The sequence below is a fragment of the Lithobates pipiens genome, unplaced genomic scaffold, assembly GCF_037356315.1.
Source record: "Lithobates pipiens isolate NorthernLeopardFrog02 unplaced genomic scaffold, aLitPip1_a1.2 Scaffold_8, whole genome shotgun sequence".
Lineage (NCBI taxonomy): Eukaryota > Metazoa > Chordata > Amphibia > Anura > Ranidae > Lithobates > Lithobates pipiens.
The window spans coordinates 408,044,133-408,065,588 of record NW_027507903.1 but is presented as its reverse complement, the minus strand read 5'-3'; the positions used below and the strand labels follow the sequence as shown (position 1 = coordinate 408,065,588).

Genomic DNA, 21,456 nt, shown 5'->3' with positions numbered 1-21,456 from the left:
AAAGCATCCTGATTCCGCTCTACCATACATCCTGGAAGTGGACGCTTCTGAAATAGCGGTAGGGGCGGTGCTCTCCCAGAGTCAAGGGCCCAAGTCTTTGCTACACCCGGTCGCTTTCTTCTCCCGTAAATTGTCCGACGCAGAGAAGAATTACGATGTCGGTGATCGTGAGCTGTTGGCGATAAAGGCAGCACTCGAGGAATGGCGCTACCTTCTTGAGGGCGCCACCCACCCGATCCTGGTTTATACAGACCATAAGAACCTAGAATACCTCAAATCAGCAAAAAGGTTGAAACCACGTCAGGCCAGATGGGCGCTCTTCTTCTCCAGGTTCTCACTACACATTACCTATCGTCCAGGATCCAAGAACGTCAAGCCCGACGCCTTGTCGCGCATGTTCAGCCAACCAGAAAACTCTCCATCTTCGGATACCATTCTCTCCGCGGGAAGCTTCCTCCTGCTCCAAGGGGATCTAGTATCTCAAGTTAAGCAGGCCTCCATGGGCACTACTCCTCCACCTGGCTTCTCATTGTCTTCTAGCAACGATCTTCTTTGGTACGAGGGCAGGATCTTCGTCCCCCAGGAAGCACGGACTTCGGTTCTGGCCGCTTGTCACGACCACCTATTGGCCGGCCATTTCGGGGTACACAAGACCTTGGAGCTACTCCGACGCTCGTTCTGGTGACCTCGAATGAAGGATGACTGCAGGAGATATGTTGAGGCTTGTATCGTCTGCATCCGAAACAAGAGCAGTAAGTCAAGAGCCTGGGGTCTACTGAAGCCACTGCCCGTTCCTGACAGACCATGGAGGATGATCTCCATGGATTTCATCGTCGAGTTACCCCCTTCAGAAGAATACTCTACGATTTTTGTCGTGGTGGATAGGCTTACCAAAATGGCCCACTTCCTACCCATGAGGGGCACCCCTTCAGCCACAGAGACGGCCAAGACCTTCGTCAGGGAGATCGTGAGACTCCACGGCATCCCCGCTAATATCACTTCCGACAGGGGGGTGCAATTCACCTCGAGGTTCTGGAGAGCACTCTGCGGAGCGCTGAAAATTGATCTCCGCTTGTCTTCCGCATATCACCCCCAGACCAACGGCCAGACCGAAAGGACGAACCAGACGCTGGAGCAGTATCTACGCTGCTTCTCGTCGTTCTCCCAAGACGACTGGGCCCGCTTCTTCCTTTGGCCGAATTCGCCTACAATAATTCAATGCACTCTGCCACCAAGCAATCCCCATTTTTTTGCGAATTTTGGCTTTCACCCACTATTTCTATCCGGCGACCTCCCCGAGTGTCCGGTTCCAGCGGTGCAGGAGAACCTCAACTTCTTCGAGACAAATAACAAGCTTTTGCAAGAAACCTTGACCAAGTCGCAAGAATATAATAAAGAGGTATTTGATAAGAAGAGAAGGGGGGAACTGGACCTCAAGGTCGGGGATCTGGCCTGGCTGTCCACCCTGAACCTCAAACTGTCCTGCCCATCCAAGAAGTTGGGGCCGAAATTTGTGGGTCCCTTCCCAATCGTAAGAAAGCTGAATAGTGTGGCATTCGAGCTAAAGCTTCCGGAGTCTTTTCGGATTCACCCTGTTTTCCACGCATCGCTACTTAAGCCTGCAGTTCCAGATTCTTTTCCCGATCGAGTTACCAATCCTCCAGAGCCCGTGATGGTCGATGGGGAAATCGAATTCGAGGTGGAATCCATACTTGACTGCAGGAAGAGGCGGAACCAGGTTCAATTCCTGGTTAAATGGAAGGGGTACGGGCCTGAAGAGAACTCTTGGGAACCAGAATCCAATATCCACGCGAAGAGACTAATTTCTGCTTTTAAGAGATCCCACCCGAATAAGATGGCACAACTGGGCATCCGGAGGCTGCCCCTTGGGGGGGGGCAATGTCACGACCGTCCTGGCGTCCCGATCGTTCTTGGAAGATCTACTCACAGAGGTCCCATGTTGAGAACCCGCCGTTCCCCTTTAGCGCGTGTCAACGCGAACGGACGCACACGGTTGCGTCCCGGTACGACCGGGCGCACGCGGGTGCGCGACGTGGCAAACGAGCGCACGCGGGAGCGCGGGGTCACGAACGGGCGCACGACCTCCCACGGGGGCACGCAGACCCGTCGTGCGACCGCTTTGGCGCCCTAAAGGCTTCTTAAGGACTCGGTTTCCACTCCCCCCTCGCTGTCCAGTCTACAGCGTGTTCGGAGATTCTGTTTACCAGTTACCTGCTATCTTGATTCCTGTGACCCGGCTTGTTCTTGACCACGTTTGCTTGCTGCCTGCCACCGACTACCTGCCTGCCTGACCACGTCTCTGCCTCTGCCCTTGTACTGTGTTGCCCGCCTGCTGCCGACCCTGCCTGTACCCGACTACGCTGCTGTCTACTGATCCACCCGGATCTGCTTGTGCCTGCTGTTCCTGCCTTGACCTGCCAGTGTCCGCTGTCTCCACTGACAACCGTCATCTTGCCAGTCCACCAGTCTGTTCCTGCTGTCTCCTGCTGACTGCTGTCCATGTTGCTGTTGTTGTCCGGACCTGCCTACACCTGCCAGGCACTTGTGCCCCCTGAACTTTCGAATCTCTGTTACCACCTCCAGGGGTTCTTGAGCCAGGGGCTACGAGGGGCCGCTCCCTGCACTCCAGGCTCGTCCACCAGGTACGTGACAGTTAATGTGAAACATTAACAAATAACATTATGACTAGAAATACAAAAAAAGAGGGGAAATAAGATCCCCAGGACCATAACTGGGGTGTCCCTCTCCCCTCCCCAGATGGGGGGGAGGGAGGGCCCCCTCAAAGTGCATAAAACGTGCTTAAGGCACGGCGATTGCTAGTTTAAGACCATGAGTGCATGTAGTTACTTTTCCTTAGGCCACAGGAAAACCTGGACTTCCCGGCACCCCCAGAGCCTAGCCAAAGAGGGGTCAGGAGTGTCCTTTGGTAAAATCTCCAGACATTTTGTTGTCTAGTGCCATGGAGAGAGCATATAGTAACTGAAAAAATTTAGGTTTAGATTGGGGAGTAAGGAAGAACTCATTGTCTTGTCTTATGACTTGCTTGTAACAAACAACTGGAGGACAACTTGAAATTAAAAAATGGGAAAACCAATTTGGCCACATCGGTTAGGAGCGGATGGCTCCAACAACTGGTTCAACCACTTCTGTGGGACAAGGAAAGAAAGTGAGAGAAGACATTTGTAAATCTGAGTTGCATTCTTATGGAGGCCTATTATCTTTAGATCTTTTGGTCTTACCTTTGTTACAGAGGGGGAGACCAGGCTTGCTGGGGGAGGGCGCTTGGTGGAGCCCATGGAAGAATTGGTAAAGTCCATGGTTGCTTCTTTTGAGATGAGCTTGAGGTTCAGGAGGATCTTTTCACCTTCCGACAGGTTTGTTAAGGAGTGTATCTTGCCCTTCAGCATGAATTTCACAGCAAATGGGAAGGCCCACCAATATTTAATCTTCTGTTGTGCGAGAACTGTCAGGAGTGGTTGGAGACCTCTCCTCTTGAATTGTAGAGGGAGACAGGTCTGCAAAAATTTGTATTTGATGGCCCTGGCATGTCACCTTTGGCTTGGAGCATGATTGATGCATTACTTCTTTTATGGCGTAGAAGTGAGGTTTCACGATTATGTCCCTAGGACAGTGATGGCGAACCTTGGCACTCCAGATGTTTTGGAACTACAATTCCCAGGATACTCATCTACACTGCAGAGTGCATGAGCATCATGGGAAATGTAGTTCCAAAACATCTGGGGTGCCAAGGTTCGCCATCACTGCCCTAGGAGATACATCCTTTCTGGGGGGGTCCCAGGGCCCTGTGAGCTCTGTCCAACTCTAAGCAGTGAGAAGGGTTGTTGGGGATTAGATCCTTGATGAGCTCCTGGACCGCTGAGGAAATGCCCATGATGGTCTCAGAAAGGCCCCTGATTTTGAAATTGTATCTTCTGGACCTATTTTCCAAATCATAAATTCTGCAAAGGGCTGTTTCAAGTTGTTTCTGGAGGACCTGAATGTGGTCCGAATTCTGATTGGCTCTGGACACCATGATGTCCAGTTTATTTTCTATAGCCTCCATTCTGGTTCCCAGGTTCTGAAAATCATATTTAATGCCCCTTGTGATTTTAGCCACCGTGTTGGCCAGTGCCCTCTCCTGGAGGTCAGAGAGCTTAGGGAATAGGTCCGATGTTTGTGTAGATGGGTCCTGGCCTGAGAAGCCTGGGGATTGGGTAATAAGCTGGGGAAGGCCCGGCCATCTTGGTACACCCACCCTTCACTGAGTGATCAATTTGCAGCTCGAGATTGCATCTTGCGGCCGGTCCTGATATCCAGGGGAGTGCTTGGGGGTCTCAAGGGCTAGGATGCATGTTGTTGTCTGTCTTGGGTGGCTGTGAGCAGTGCTGTGAAAGGTGCTGGTCCAGAGTGACGAGGAGCTCTGGGCTCAGGTAGCCATCTTGAGCTCTCGCACATGCACACACGTCTGCTTTTTAATGTACCACAATGCACAAAAAACATGAACCAAAAAGATGCACTAAAATGAGGTTTATTGCAGTGCATTGGCAACCCCATTTAAAATAATTTGGCTGCTTTACTGCAATGCATGTTACCTTGCATGCAGTAACAATGTGAATCTGGCCTCAGACTGCATAGTGCAATGGAATGTGTTATTAGTGCTAATTGGCTGGATTTATTCACTGCAACAGCTTCTATTTTATAATAATATCCTATTTTTAATTGTCATTTTATCTGGATTAAAGATCAGAGATCAGACCGCAGATCCCTGATGTACTGCAGTTTTCATTCTGCCATCCATCCACCTAAGTAATAAAACACCACTGAGTCAAGTGGCCCAGGCAATTAATAGCACATCAAAATAAACATTTGAGCAGCCTTGAAGCATGTATCACATTCATCCCGCTAAGATTACAGGTACTTTTTTCATGTGCAAGAAAAAACAACAACGCTAGAAAATATGTAACTTGCTACCATGATCTCAAGGGAAACAGCAGCATTTTGATTGAATTCATTCAAGTTCTCTGTTATTATCGAGCCTTTCTGACAGCAGAGGACAAACTGCTATTCAACAGGCAAGCTGCAACGTGCCAGTGATTCAGAAAAGAAAGGGGGGAAGGAAAAAAAAAAAGATCAAGAGGCCCACAGGAATATATTTTCTCAGTATCACAAAACATTGATTCTTTGAATGGCTTTGCAATTTAATATTTTGCAGCTTCTGCCGATAAATGTGAAATATTAGGCTTTGATGAAGCTTATTTACTTCTAGCAATAGAATATGTGTCAGGCATGAAAAATAAGAAATATTATCACTGCCTGTTTAGCGTTTTTTTTTTCCCCTATGCTAGCGTCTCAAGCAGTACATTAAAATGCAGCAACGTTATCCGTAACAAATGCATTCTGGGGTAGATTTTAGTTTGCTTTCTGTGAAACACATGGCATTTTCTGCAATAAAAATACATACAATCATCATCCTCATCTACAGCACAGGGGATAAATCTGACCCCGCAAAATGTAGATCAGCGTTCGATGGAACAAGGATAAGCCTGTTTAAATTGACTTCAGTCTTGAAATGAAGAGAGAGTTGATCCTGAGTATTATAACATTTAATGCAAAGCCTATACTTTTATATACCTCAAGGTACAGTGTATACCTGCACTAAACATTTGCATTTGTGTCCGCGGTCTGTGAAAAATGACAAGATGGTGCGTTAACGTTTCTAGATATGAAGTATGGTTAGAGTTACCACCTCATCCCTTTAAAACCGAACACATATTAATTACACAGGTTCTGAGGCAGACTAAGGTGGTAATTAACCACTTGCTGACCAGCTGCTGTCATTACAATGTGGCAGGTCAGCACGTTCCCGCGAGCCGTCGTAGCTATACGTCAGCTCCTTTAAGCGGGATAGCAGGCTCACATGCACGCGGCCGTTGCACCGTGGGGCTGCCTATGCAGGATGACCGCTGGCCACGAGAGACTGCGTGCATGAGAAGCAGAACAGGGACATGCGTGTGTAAACATACAAATCCCTATTCTGTTCTGTAAGGAGAGACAGATCTTGACTTCCTAATAGCTAGGAACCACGATCTGTCATCTCCTCTGGTCAGTTCCCTCCCCCTACAGTTAAAACACACAGTCAGGAAACACAGTTAAACTCTTGATCGCCCCCTAGTGTTAACCCATTCGCTGCCAGTGACATTTATACAGTAATCAGTGCATTTTTATAGCACTGATCGCTGTATAATTGTCAATCTTCCCAAAAATGTGTCAAAAGTGTCCGATGTGTCCACCATAATGTCGCAGCCACAATAAAAAATAAAAAAAATAAAAAATCACAGATCGATGCCATTACTAGTAAAAAAAAAAAATACATAAATCTATCCTCTATTTTGTAGACGCTATAACTTTTGCGCAAACCAATCAATAAAAGCTTTTTGTGATTTTTATCACCAAAAATATTTAGAAGAATACATATCGCCTAAGCTGAGAAATTTATTATAGCAAAAAATTGTGTTTTTCTTTCAAAATTGTCGCTCTTTTTTTGCTTATAGCTCAGAAAATAAAAACCGCAGAGGTGATCAAATACCACAAAAGAAAGCTCTATTTGTGAAAAAAAAAAAGGACGTCAATTTTGTTTGGGTACAGTTTTGCACGACCGCGCAATTGTCAGTTAAAACGATGCAGTGCCGTATCGTAAAAAAAATGCTCTGGTCATTGAGCAGCCAAATCTTCTAGGGCTGACGTGGTTAAACTCACTTGTTGCCTTATCTGCATTTAATTTAGCCTCAGACCCTGTGTAATTCATATGTGTTTGGGTTTAAAGGGATGAGGTGGCAACCCTATATGTCACCCATAGCACCAATTATTAGTTAATAAGATACTATTGGCTTTATTTGAGGGGGATATAAACAGAGGAATTAGAACATGGGTTTAGAAACCACACAATCTGTTTAGTTACATTTTCTCTCATCATTGGAAAAAAGATAAAAAATACTTTGCTTTAATACTTGTCAACATTTATAGCACTTTTTTTTTATTATTTTAAAGGAGACCTAAGAGGAGATTAGGAAAAGCCCTTACTCTTTACACCCCATTGTCCAATCTCTGCACCTTTCCTTTATTTATAAAGAGCTCTGGAAATATATCTACAATCTCACCCCTCCTATATGTTCTGGAGTTACTTTGCATCATTGAAGGAAGCCAGGTAGGTAGATATCGCATAAGGTGGGGAATTTAACACAGATTTCTGAGATATCAAGGAGCGAAAGAGTTATTTGTATATTGAAGTATACGGTTTTCTAGGTGCTTGAGAATGTCTAACAACCTTTTGCATTTTATTTCTCTACTTTTCAGCTAGAGAGAAAGTAAAGCCTCCTCTTGTACCAGTAAAGTGTATCTATTGCCATGGCCTGCTGAGCACTCTGGAGGATTTCTTCAATACATTCATCAACAACATCTCACCTGCTGCTCAATGAGAGAGAGAAGAGCAAGGGAGAGGCAGCAGTTGAAATTAATCACTTCCGACGACCCCCTAGAGACAGCAGCTTGAGAATAGGTGCTCACCTCTTCTCATAGAAGAATCATCACCAGTGCAACACTTTTCCTTTACACCTTACCAACTATTTATTCTGCAGGGAGTTTGGCACTTGAATCTCAATTTTTTTTTTTTTTTTATGTGAACCTTTTGAAAAATGTTGTGCACAGTTTAATGAATTAAACATAGGTTTCAAAACAACCGATAGACATGAATGGTAATGTAGGTTAAATTACCATTTACCATTTAATTTTACCATTTCATGACCAGGAGTCATGGGATTAGGAGAGGCAAATAGGCTGCTCACTTTGCAAGAGAATCTTCATTTAGCCAAATGCATGCAGTAATTTGCATGCAGTAAAACACCCACAAGAAAAAAAAATGCCTGCACTGGATTGGATGATGGGAGTTGAGTAGAGCTTCACTTCATTTAGGGATAAGGGGAAATTAATTGTAACGCAAACTGTCTGTTTGCCTTATGTAAATCGGCCCCTTTGTCTTGTATTGAGGCAACAGGAAAGTTTTGTAGGAAAATGGCCAGAACAGACATTGTACACACGGTCGGATATTCCGATGGACAATGTCCGATAGGACCATGTTGTCGGATAATCCGACTGTGTGTGGGCTCCATCGGACTGTTTCTGTCGGAGTACCAAGTTTTCCAGCTGGGCTATAAAATTTTCCGACAACATGTAGAGAATTCCGATCGGACAAAGTGCCACGCATGCTCAGATCAAATTCCTAGACCAAAGCTATTGGCTACTAGCCTGAACGTAGTCCCATCGTAATGAAATAATGTCATCACGTTACGAATGATCGGATTTTCCGACAACTTTGTCCGACCGTGTGTATGCAACAGTTTCGGACAAAATCCGCCGGAAAAAATCCAACGGATTTGGTTGTCAGAATGTCCGACCGTGTGTACAAGGGCTTAGTGGTTAGCACTCCTGCCTTTCAACACTAGGGTTCTCAAATCGAATCCCAACCAGGACACTGCATAGAGTTTGCATGTTCTCCTTATGCTTGTATTGGGATTTCCTCCAAGGTCCCTGGTTTCCTCCAAAAGCAGGGCTTTTTTTCCTCATAAAATAGGCGTAGGAACTCCCCCTTTCTAAATCATACTTTTTCCCCACCTCTAATCACCTTCGAGCACCCTCTACCTACCTCCCATTTCTGCCCTTTTGGAGAATACAGAACCAAGTATAATTTTGTGGTGATAAGTAATATGTATGGAATTTGTTAATGATAACAAGAAAAGCAGTCAAATTGATCCCCTGTAGCCAGTAACAATAAAGCCCACTCTAGCAAAAATAGATCCCCCCATTAACAATGGGCCACCCAAAACAAAATACCCTAGCAGCAACAACAGATCTCCTCAAAGCCACCATCAATAGACTCTCCAGCAGTCAACAAAAATAGTCACCTCCCTCAACAGTAGATCTCTCCCAGCCATAACTGACCCCTCAGCCATATAAGACCCACTCCCAGACACAATAGGCCCCCCCACCAGTAATAATAGACCCCCCCCTGCAAAAATAGATCCCCTCCAGGTAGAATAGATCTCTCAGCAGCCAGCATCAACAGACCCTGCATCACACCCCAGCACCCCTTACCATTACATAGTCAGTGCTGGAGGTGCCGGAACGGTGTTCCCCCACATTCCCACTGAAAAAAAGCCCTGCAAAAAAGACATGTTGGTAGGCAATTAGCTCCAGTCTAAATAGGTTCTAGTATATATGTGTACACATGAGGTAGTGGGGTGGGGACCTTGGATTGTAAGTCCTTGAGGACAGGGACTCACCGATCTTGATAAGTTTGCATTAGTCATTAGAAATCCTTATATTTATAATATGGTGTAGCAACCCCTGACACTCCAGAAGCAGGCTAGCATTTCACCCCAGTGCTAAGAAAATGGCTAAGATGGAAGACCAATAAACACTGAACACCAGTCATTTTTTTTTTTGCAGATCAACCAACAAGTGAGTGTTAGGGGTCCCAGATGCCAAGCAAAATACTTACAGGCTCCCCAGATCCATATCTAACTTCACAGTGCCAGAATCTTTACGTTGATCTGGCAACACTGTAGTAGCATTTTAGCTGGTTCACAGACTCTGCTCTCTGTTTCCCAGACTCAGTGGGTCCTCCAAGCCAATCACCAAGCTCTTCTGATAAACCAGCCTTCTTCTTGGCTTTTGCCAGCAAGGGTCCTCCCCTAAATCTCCCCCTTGGCACAAAATCCTCCACAACCAGGCAGGACAGTTCCAGGACCACTTCAGGCCTAGTTCCAACATTCAGCATGTTAGGCCCCACAAAGGCCATGGGCACCTAATAACTGAGCTAAATCCAACAGCACCTTCCTAGGTCTCAGCCCGGGGGAAGAGCTATCACAAGGCTTGTCCCAAATATTTATATTCTCCCCCAGCATGTACCAGTGGCCATGAATCTCCTTCTGGGTTGGCTGCAGGAAATATAAGTATTCATAACTCAGTCTTGTTATGAAATCTCCTACTATCGTCAGTGGTACCAGTGATGCCTACTGGCAACAGTGAGAAATCACAACCCAACTTGAGCTTAGGGAAAGACCAAGTGAAAAACTATACTAACAGGCTGGTCTAACTACCACCCAGTCCACAACTAAATTTAACTTGTAGCTCCTGTTCAGGACAAGGTGGCCACACTGACAAACATGGTGTTGGGTAATGTTCAAACAAAATGTCTGCAAATGTGCTGTCTGTGTTTAATTAGAGGAAGTTATGTTTGAGTTATCTGGCACAAGTCTTTGATAAATTTCACACAAATCTTATGCACGCGGGTACATAAAGGATACAACATAAAATTCTAGCTTTTTTCCCCATGCCCAGGAAGCTCAGGTGCTGCATACAGCTGCCTGTAGATATGAATGGCTGTGTGCAGCCATATGTCTTTACGGACACATTCTATTCATAAGACCCCATGCACATGGGTGCATATTGAGTGTAAAATATAAAATTTGTGCCTTTTTTCTGTGCTTGGTGAAGCCTTAAAGTGATACTAAACACATACTGTTTCATTTACATTTTCCTTTCTATTTCTGTATGTGGATGATGGCACTGTAATTTTTTTTAATTAAAAACACCACATCCAAGTACCTTTTTCCTAATCGATATACAGCTGCTACATGACCCAGATCTTTCCCAGGCTGTCTGCAGGGAAACATAAGCAGGAAGAAGCAGGAAGAGCTTCTAGTCCTCTGCTGTTGGTCACATGTTCAAAATAAAAACAGCCTTTGTAATACAGAGTAAAAGTAAATAAACAATATCAAACTGTTTTAAATTGTCATAAAAAATATATATTTGGGCGATTTCTGCCAGTCATATTCCGTGCCACAACCCTCCAGCCTGTGCTTTAGAATAAGAGGGAGGTGATTCCTCCATCAATCTACATGTAATATCCCGCCCTCATTGTTTGGCTGGTTCGTGGACACAGAGAAGGTGGGAGGAAGTGGGTTATCATTTACCACTGTGTATACGCCTACATGTGTGACTCTATAGTCACATGGGCTGCTCAGATGTAGGAGGAAATGCTCTGCATAGGAACGCACTAAAAACCGGGCATGTGCAGATTTGCCACCACAGCTGAAAAATCCCTAGCTGAATTGGGGACATGGACAGAAGTTAGAGACAGAATGGCAGGAACAACCATAGTGACTGAGTATGAAGAGCACGTAATGCAGCTTTTATTGATAGTTTTTTTATGATGTGGGTTTAGTGAAACTTTAAATTATCTTAAATAATTTGACAGCTTAGCAGTATCTACACAGAAACTGAAGAGTGCTGAATGGCTAATTTTCCACACAGTACATTTTCTTCCACACCTTTTAAGGCACACTACCCTCTTCTGAATGTCTTTCTCCTGACAGGTGGAAAGCACCATCATCAAACGCACCGAAAAACACATTTTTCAAATGTGTTTAAGTGTGTGAAGCATTTTGGCATTCATTTTATTGGCCAAAATACTAATTTATTCTGGTCAGTAAAACGAATGAATGCTCATTTTCCGTAAAAAAAAAAAAAAAAAAAATGAGTACTCACACACTTAAAGTGGTTGTAAACCCTTACTAACCACTTTGACCTACAGGTAAGCCTAGATTAAGGCTTACTTGTAGGTCCAAGAAATATCTCCTAAACCTACACGGTTTAGGAGATATTTGCTGAAAGACAGCCACCGCTGTCTACGGCGCATCAGTTAACAGTTACATATCAGTTAACAGTGATATGCCGCGAGTGGCGGCTCCAGTGCGCATGCGCGGGAGTGATGTAATCGCGGCTCTAACGAATGACAGCGCCGGAGCAGTGAGACCCACCAAGAAGATGGATGCTCCGGACTACAGGGGACATCGGTGACTTCGCTGGCTCCTGTGTCAGGTAAGTGACACATAATGGACTACTATGCGATATAGTAGTCCATTATGCTTTACCTTTACAGGGAATCAAACAGGAAGTAAACTCATTAGGGTTTACCTCCTCTTTAACGTGCACATGTTAACATGTACTGAACATGCCCAAATGCTTCTGTCCTGAATGCAATTTTGGTGTGTTGAGATTTCTGCCCCTAAATGCTACTGACTGTAAACACCCATTTGAGCATGGACATATAGGCTAACGTAGAGGAGTGCTTAGGGGCAAAAAAAAAAAAATCAAATGACTGCCCCTAAACACCTGTGAAACATGCATTGACAGCAGTGTGCATGAGGCCCAAGACACATCCACCATTTACACTGATTTATGCATCAGGCAAAAGATTTGGACACCTGGGACAAATATGGCAGAAAAATTGGGCAGAATTATAAACAGAATCAATAGTACAGAAACCACTAGTCTTCGCTAAAGACCAGCCATGTCCTGACAATAAAATAACAAAATTTAATTTACTGCTTTAAAATTATGACTTTTTACTAGCGTAGCTTCAAACTCTTTGTTAGAATACATCTAAACTAGAGAATATTTAGGTTGCAAAAGCACTGTGCATCATAACCATACGCAACATTCTTTATAAAAAAACATTTTGACATTTTTTATTTAATCTTTGCTTGCAACTTCTGGTTGCTGATCTCCTCCAGTTTCCTTCACCCAGTTCCCATTTACATGCATGAGCTCCAGCATCGGGTGCACAATGTGTGTGAGCATGTGACAGCGTCACAGCACAGGAGCACAAATTTAAAACTGCCATCACCTCATAGACCCAAACAAGGACCTGCATGGTAGATTATTTTAATAAAGCTGCCTATTAAAAAAAAAAGGGGGGGCGTGGCTACCGCGCTGCTGGATGGACGTCTGCTAGCACAGCTCCGCTCCAGCAACGGGAACCGAGCGACATACACTCACCACTGCTGACCTGTAGACACCTTACCGATCACCTGAAAGCCCGGGCACCTGGGTGAAATGTCCAGAAAGCGGAGAGGAGCGGTGGCTCCGAAGAAACTGGATGATTTCTTCCGATGGAAAGGCCGCGACCCGCGGCAAAATGGCGCCGGCCCATGCTCACGCGCGGCCTCCTCCTCAGACGGCTCTCCAGCAACCAGCCTGGAGAATGGAGAGACAGATTACCGCCACTCCCCGGAGGTCTCCACGCCGCTATCTCGCAGCCCGGCCAAATCCAAGCCAAGAATGGCTTCGGACACCACACAGGTGAGCAAGGGCCGGGATCCATTAGAGGACACGAGGGAGCTCATTGACCCCTTCACTGCCTTCCCCACCACGGACGGGCCTATATCTGACACAACCCTGAAAGAGATGCTTCTCTCACTCCGCACCTCCATGCACAATGATATGCTTCATTGCCTTAATAACTTTAAAACTGAGGTAGGAGAACTGGGCTCAAGAGTTGATCATATCGAATCTAAAATGAGAGACTTTGCCACCTCACACAATGCCCTGATTGACGCTCACAGCGACCAAGCCGAAGAAGTCGCATGGCTCAAAGCTAAAGTCGCAGACTTAGAAGACAAGTCCCGCAGAAAAAATATTAAGGTGCGGGGGGTCCCGGAGGATGTCCTCCCTGCACAACTTCAGCAGTATGCCCAGGACCTAATGAAGGCATTCCTCCCCTCCCTGCCCCAAACAGAGTTGCAAATAGACCGTATACACCGATTGCCCAAACCTGCTTTTCTCCCTGATAATATACCTTGTGATGTCTTAATGAGAGTTCACTTTTTTCAAACGAAGGAGCAACTCATGTCTGCTTTCCGCAAACAACAGAACCCGCCTGCAGAATACGCTCGCATCCAATTGTTTGCCGACCTCTCACAGTTTACTATGCAGAAGCGCAAATCCCTTCTCTCTGTAACTAAGGCCCTGCGTAACCATAATATTCAGTACAGGTGGGACTACCCAGTTAAACTAACGGTCACCCACGACGGCAAAGCTACTGTGGTCACCTCCATAGATGAGGGCCTTGCATTGTTGCGGTCATTGGACATTCTGCCTGCCCCGTCTTCAGATGGCGCTTCCCCCTCCTCCAACGACCATTTACAGATGGACTGGCAAAAGGTGGTGCGCAAGAAGAAAAACAAATGAAGTCAGCCTTGGATACACATCTGTGGATGTGTTTATATTCTTTTCTCAACAATAGTGTTCCTGTTGCACTGAGACCCCCAACTCAGTGTGTCTATTCTCCCCCCCCTTGAATATGGGCAGCTGTTATGCCTCTACGTGCAGGTTTGCACCTACTTTTTTACAGAACTTTGTTTGCTTGTTTTTATTTTTATTTTTTCTCTCTGCCCCCCCCCCCCCCCCTTTAATCCCTTCCTAGAGGGTCTGGTCGGTCTACCTGTCTTTCCATTCACCACTCTACCAGCAAGTCTCCTTGAAGTAACAGAAGAAGACCTTTGGGACACTCTGGAATCATGCCTGAGGTACCCTCATTATCTTTTTATTTATCTTTGATGATTAATGATGGCTATTAATATAGTTTTGTTTAATGTTAATGGTCTCAACCACCCTGCCAAGAGGTCTTCTCTTTGGAAAGAAGCGGTTAAATTAAATGCCAATGTTCTCTGCATCCAGGAGACCCACTTTGCTGCCGACTGTATGCCCCAATTTCGCCACAAAAACTTTCCGCACATTTTCATGGCATCTTGCGCCAAGAAGCAAAAAGGAGTCCTAATCGCTATCAAGGATTCAGTCGCATTCACCATGAAGGACCTTCTAGCTGACCCGGAGGGTCGTTATCTTATCCTGGTCTGTGAACTCAACAACAAACCCTACACTGTGGTAAACCTGTACGCACCCAACTCTCACCAACTACGATTTCTGAAACGCCTTCACAAGAAAATTTCTGCCAACAAAAGGGGATCGGTAGCGATATGTGGAGATCATAACCTGACGCCAGATCACAATATGGACACTACCTCCACAGCTAGACGACAACCACCTTCACTTCAACCTCTCCTGCATGCGGAGGACTTGTTTGATGTCTGGAGATGTCAGCACGCAAACGAGCGTGATTATTCCTATCACTCTTTAAGGCATAATTCATATTCTAGAATTGATTTAATTTTAGTTGATAAACATCTTTTGCAGGCGGTGTCCTCCTCCACCATACATGACATCACATGGTCTGATCATGCTCCTGTTTCTGTCATGGTGGTGGAGGGGCACACTCCAGGCCCTGCGTATCTATGGAGGGCTAATCCTCGTATTTTTCAAAAACCGGAACACTGTAGCTGCTAACCTCTCTGAATTTTTCTCCTTAAATGACCAGTCGGTTTCAGATCCAATGTTGCTATGGTGTGCACACAAAGCATATACAGTGGTGTGAAAAAGTGTTTGCCCCTTCCTCATTTCCTGTTCCTTTGCATGTTTGTCACACTTAAGTGTTTCGGAACATCAAACCAATTTAAACAATAGTCAAGAACAACACAAGTAAACACAAAATGCAATTTGTAAATGAAGGTGTTTATTATTAAAGGTGAAAAAAAATCCAAACCATCATGGCCCTGTGTGAAAAAGTGATTGCCCCCCTTGTTAAAACATACTATAACTGTGGTTGTCCACACCTGAGTTCAATTTCTCTAGCCACACCCAGGCCTGATTATTGCCACACCTGTTCACAATCAAGGCATCACTTAAATAGGAGCTGCTTGACACAGTAAGGTCCACCAGAAGATCCTTAAAAGCTACACTTCATGCCGAGACCCAAATAAATTCAGGAACAATTGAGAAAGAAAGTAATTGAGATCTATCAGTCTGGAAAGGGTTATAAAGCCATTTCCAAAGCTTTGGGAATCCAGCGAACCACAGTGAGAGCCATTATCCACAAATGGCGAAGACATGGAACAGTGGTGAACCTTCCCAGGAGTGGCCGGCCGCCAAAATTACCCCAAGAGCGCAGCGACGACTCATCCAAGAGGTCACAAAAGACCCCACAACAACGTCCAAGGAACTGCAGGCCTCACTTGCCTCAGTTAAGGTCACCATTCATGCCTCCACCATCAGGAAAAGACTGGGCAAAAATGGCCTGCATGGCAGAGTTCCAAGGAGAAAACCACTGCTAAGCAAAAAGAACATCAAAGCTCGTCTCAATTTCTCCACAACACATCTTGATGATCCCCAAGACTTTTGGGACAACATTCTGTGGACCGATGAGACAAAAGTGGAACTCTTTGGAAGGTGTGTGTCCAAGTATATCTGGCGTAGAAGGAACACTGCATTTCATAAAAAGAACATTATACCAACAGTAAAATATGGTGGTGGTAGTGTGATGGTCTGGGGCTGTTTTGCTGCTTCAGGACCTGGAAGACTTGCCGTGATAAAAGGAACTATGAATTCTGCTGTCTACCAAGAGATCCTGAAGGAGAATGTCCGACCATCTGTTCGTGTACTCAAGCTGAAACGAACTTGGGTTCTGCAGCAGGACAATGATCCTAAACACACCAGCAAGTCCACCACCGAATGGCTGAAGAAAAACAAAATGAAGACTTTGGAGTGGCCTAGCCAAAGTCCTGACCTGAATCCTATTGAGGTGTTGTGGTATGACCTTAAAAATCCGTTCATGCTCGAAAACCCTCTAATGTAACTGAATTAGGACAATTCTGCAAAGATGAGTGGGCCAAAATTCCTCCAGGACGCTGTAAAAGCCTCATTGCACGTTATCGCAAACGCTTGGTTGCAGTTGTTGCTGCTAAGGGTGGCCCAACCAGCTATTAGGTTTAGGGGGCAATCACTTTTTCACACAGGGCCATGATGGTTTGGATTTTTTTTCACCTTTAATAATAAACACCTTCATTTACAAATTGCATTTTGTGTTTACTTGTGTTGTCCTTGACTATTGTTTAAATTGGTTTGATGTTCCGAAACACTTAAGTGTGACAAACATGCAAAGAAACAGGAAATGAGGAAGGGGGCAAACACTTTTTCACACCACTGTATAAGAGGTGTAATGTTACAAATATGTGCACGAGAAAAGAGGCAGAGGACACAAAAACTTGACCAAATTCTCCATAAGATTAGATCGTTAGAATCACTTAATAAGACATGTGCGACTTTGCAACTTGCACAAAGTCTTGCCCAATATCGCTCTGATCTCAGACTTCTTTTGATAGAACAATATGACAAACATGTCAGATATTTCAAACTGTCCCACTATTCCTCCGGGAATCGGGCAGGCAAGTTTCTTGCTCAAAGGCTTAGAGCAGCAAGAATTAAGTAAAAAATGTCGTACCTTATACATCCTCCAACTAAACGGAAAATCTATAACCCCAAGGAAATAGCAAACTCCTTTGCTGAGTACTTTGCCTCACTCTATAATCTAAAAAACGACCCCAACACCCCTCAACCGAATGAACATACTATAAAGGAGTTCTTAGCGAAAATTAATTTGCCCTCCCTTACCCCTGATCAACTTAACTCCTTGAACTCCCCTATTACGGAGCCTGATATTAGAAAAATCGTTAGAACCCTCCCTCTGGGGAAGTCTCCAGGCCCAGATGGGCTCCCCAATGACTATTATAGGTCTTTTCAAGACAACCTTATCCCAACACTTATGAATGTTTACTCAACAGCAATGTCCTCTGCCTCGTTTCCTGCAGAAATGCTTAAAGCATATGTAGTTACCATCCCGAAACCAGGAAAAGAACCCACTTCACCAGCCAACTTTAGGCCGATCTCTTTGCTTAACTCTGATGTTAAGCTATATGCGAAAATCCTCGCACATAGACTACTCACGATCCTGCCTGGACTGGTAGGTGTTGACCAGGCAGGCTTCACTTCGGGCAGGCAAGCCTCTGATGCCACGAGAAGAGTTATTAACATTATGCAATATGCCGGGGCCTGTCGGGTGCCTTCTCTGCTCCTCTCTTTGGATGCAGAGAAGGCATTCGACAGGATTCATTGGGGTTATATGAGACTCACATTACAAAAATATGGTTTTACAGGCCCTATCCTATCGGCCATAATGGCCCTCTACTCGTCCCCCTGTGCGCAAGTGTATACATCTAATATGCTGTCAACCACGTTTACCATATCTAATGGTACCAGACAGGGGTGCCCCCTATCCCCTACTATCTTTAACTTACTCATAGAGCCCTTAGCGGAGAGGATTAGAACTCACCCTAATATTGCTGGCTTTGACCTTCCGCATGGTTCACATGTTATCAATTTATTCACGGACTATATCATTCTGTTTCTAACCTCACCACGAACCTCCCTTCCCTACGCCCATAGCACACTTATAGAATTTAGTAATATATCCTACTATAAGGTCAACTGCACGAAATCGCTTATTTTCCCATTAGGACTTCCCCCTCCCCTTTGTGAATCGTTACAGAACGATTTCCCCTACACCTGGAACACAGATAGTATAACATACCTCGGCCTAAAAATTACTGATATCAAGACGATAGCAGACGCTAATTACGGGCCCCTCATAGACAAACTTACTAAAGAAGCCAAACGCTTGGCTAATACTGAACTGACCTGGTCGGGTAGACTTGCTACATTTAAAATGCTACTTCTCCCTCAAGTGCTGTATGTCTTCCGGACCCTACCTATCCCGGTAAAATCGAAGCATATCAAAGCTCTCAATTCTCTACTTAAAAATTTAATTTGGAAAGATTCGAGGCCCAGATGCACAAAACCTTTACTGACCAAACACAGATCGGCCGGGGGGATGGGTCTGGTCGACATACAGGACTACTATAGAGCTTCTATCCTTACTCAACTGCGGAAGTGGTTCCACCAACCGTCGGACACCCCTTGGTGCAGTGTCGAACGTGCCTTGAGCCCGACCAAAGATCTTAAACAGCTTCTGCTGGTCGACGCCCTACATCCAACTCCCACACATGGTTTACCTCCCACTCTCCGTGCCTCCCTAGATGCCTGGAGGACCTTTTTAAAACTTCCTCTGCCATCTGACAGGCTGACTACCATCCCAATACCCTTATCGACCCTACAACAGGCCATACCCAACTTGTCACTCACGAGCTGGCAGGAAAAGGGACTACAACTTATCTCTGACCTATATGAGGGGAACCCCCTTATCCCGTTCGTCATTCTCCAACTTCGTTTTAACTTATCATCATCCGATAAATATAAATATAACCAAATCCATCACTTTTGCAGATCCATCGCTTCACCCACCATTCGCCTTCCAAAAGAGGCCTGGCAATTTTATAATACTACCCCTATATCTGTTAAAGGTATCTCTTTATTTTATAATTTATTCCAATGTAAAATGGACTTTGTTAAATCACCCCCCTATCTCAAATGGGAAGCCGACCTGCAGACGACCTTTACTATTCCACAGTGGAAGGAGGCTTTCAAGTGGCTATACAGAGCCTCTAAGTGTGTGAACCATTGGGAACTGTCACAAAAGATTGCCCTGAGGTGGTATCTTACCCCATACAGGGTTGCCCAGTTTAGTAGAGATGGCTCACCGTTATGCTGGAGGAGTTGTGGGGAGGTAGGCAACTTACTCCACATGTTTTGGACTTGTAAACATCTCACTAGCTACTGGAATTCCATATTCGGCTCGCTCTCCAGCATCACGGGCATTATCACTCCCCCCAGCCCGACCCTGGCCATACTAAATTTGGGAATAGATTCTTTCCCACCAGAATTTAGAGTAGTGGTTACCCACGTATTGATAATTGCCAGATCTTTAATCACAAGACATTGGAAGAGGAACAAAGCCCCGGATGTAGCCGAGGTTTTTACTACTATGCAGACCCATTATACCTATGAGTCACTAATAGCAGCAGCAGGGGGAAACAAAAAATATTTTGATAACAAATGGAAATGTTGGACAACTTGGTATAAACGTAAGAACTGATTGATACCCCAGCCAGGTAGACTGGACCAGACCGACTACACCCTCCCCACCCCCTCTCTGACTCCCTTCCTTATGCCCCCTATTACAAGTTCTTGTGTGCACAATATTCGGTAGAATAATGTTATAGCTGAATACTGGTATGACTGTGCTTCCGCAGCCCAGGTATGTCGGATGGTTAGCTTTACGTATGGGTTAATATATATATATGATTCACATCCTGATATTCCCTTGTCTGCGCATCTGTTGCAAGTTGCATCTGTTGGTTTACTTACATCACTGTACCGATATCCTGTAACTGGGGTTTCTGTTTTGTGTTTTTTTTTTTTTTTTCTCCTGTTGTTTTTTCTTTTTTTCTTTTTTTCCCCTTTCTTGCCATTATGCCTAATACAATGTGGAGATCGGCATCTGTTAATTGCAGGGCAATGTATTTTCTTTTCGCCCTATGTATCCTGTATTTCTGTACACTAAAAATTTTAATAAAGACTATTTACACAAAAAAAAAAAAGGACCGAAAACAACTTTTAATTACTTAAGCTTATTTGACACGTTAGTTATGTGACCTTCAGATTAAAATTAGAGGTAAAACACAATATGTGCCCTTTATACATTTCAGAACTACTACCATTATTTTATTTCTAAAAATACAATAATGCATATTTTAGGGAATAAAAAATAAAAAATATTATATTTGCAAATACGATATTTATGATATACTGTGTAACTTGATGCAATGCACCAAAATATTATGTTAGATTATATGCTGCTCCTTATAAAATGCAGGTGCCTGGTATATAGCACAGTTATTTATATCATCCAACACTGTTCTACAATTCTCTCGCTGCACTTCATATTCCCAATGGTTTGCGTGGGAATACAACATCTTATGCTACAGCCTTCTGCATACATTTGCCATACCAAGAATAAATGATGAGCAATTAAAGGGAAATACTTTAAACTGAAGGTTTTAAGGCATTTTAATTTGACAGATTATTGAACACGCATCAAAATGAAACACTCCACTTCTAAGCCTCATTCTGAATGTTGACCTTGAAGCAAAGCGTACGCTCCTATCTATCCAGTGAACTAATGTAATGGATGGTCCTTTTACTTAGATTTTTTATAAACAAAATTGTGCTCAGTTGCTTGACTGTCAAGCAGCCATGGTAGTTATTGATTGCTTGACTTACAAGCGTGTAAAAAAAAAGAGCGCACATGTGATCAATCATGTTCATTGCTTAGGTGACCATCAGCCTATACAATATATATCAGATTGATTAGGGGGAAGCAAAAGTTTAAGGTTTTAGGAACAATGTTCCTTTTAGTGATGAGGTTTTCGGTTTGCCGCTATCATGGGTTTGCAGCAAATTCTGTTTAAGGTTTGTAGTCCCAGTGAATTAATGTGGCCATTTGCCAGAGCGCATTCTTTGTAACCATAATGCACTGCCTGGTCTTTGAACTTAGCTTAGTAGGGGGCTTTTGTATAATCCAGTTCCCTCACTAATGAAAGATGAGGTCACAGCGGCCATATTTATAATGTGTCTTAACTGTACAAGGGAAAAGGGTGTTGGTGATAAAGTACATATGGAGATTTTACT

The 21,456-nt window shown here is 44.4% G+C and overlaps 1 protein-coding gene across 1 annotated transcript in view; it reads right to left on the bottom strand.

The window, feature by feature from the left end:
* ATP10B (ATPase phospholipid transporting 10B (putative)) overlaps nucleotides 1-21,456 on the bottom strand; it is a 673,184-nt gene that overhangs the window by 505,861 nt on the left and 145,867 nt on the right. The window lies entirely within an intron of this gene.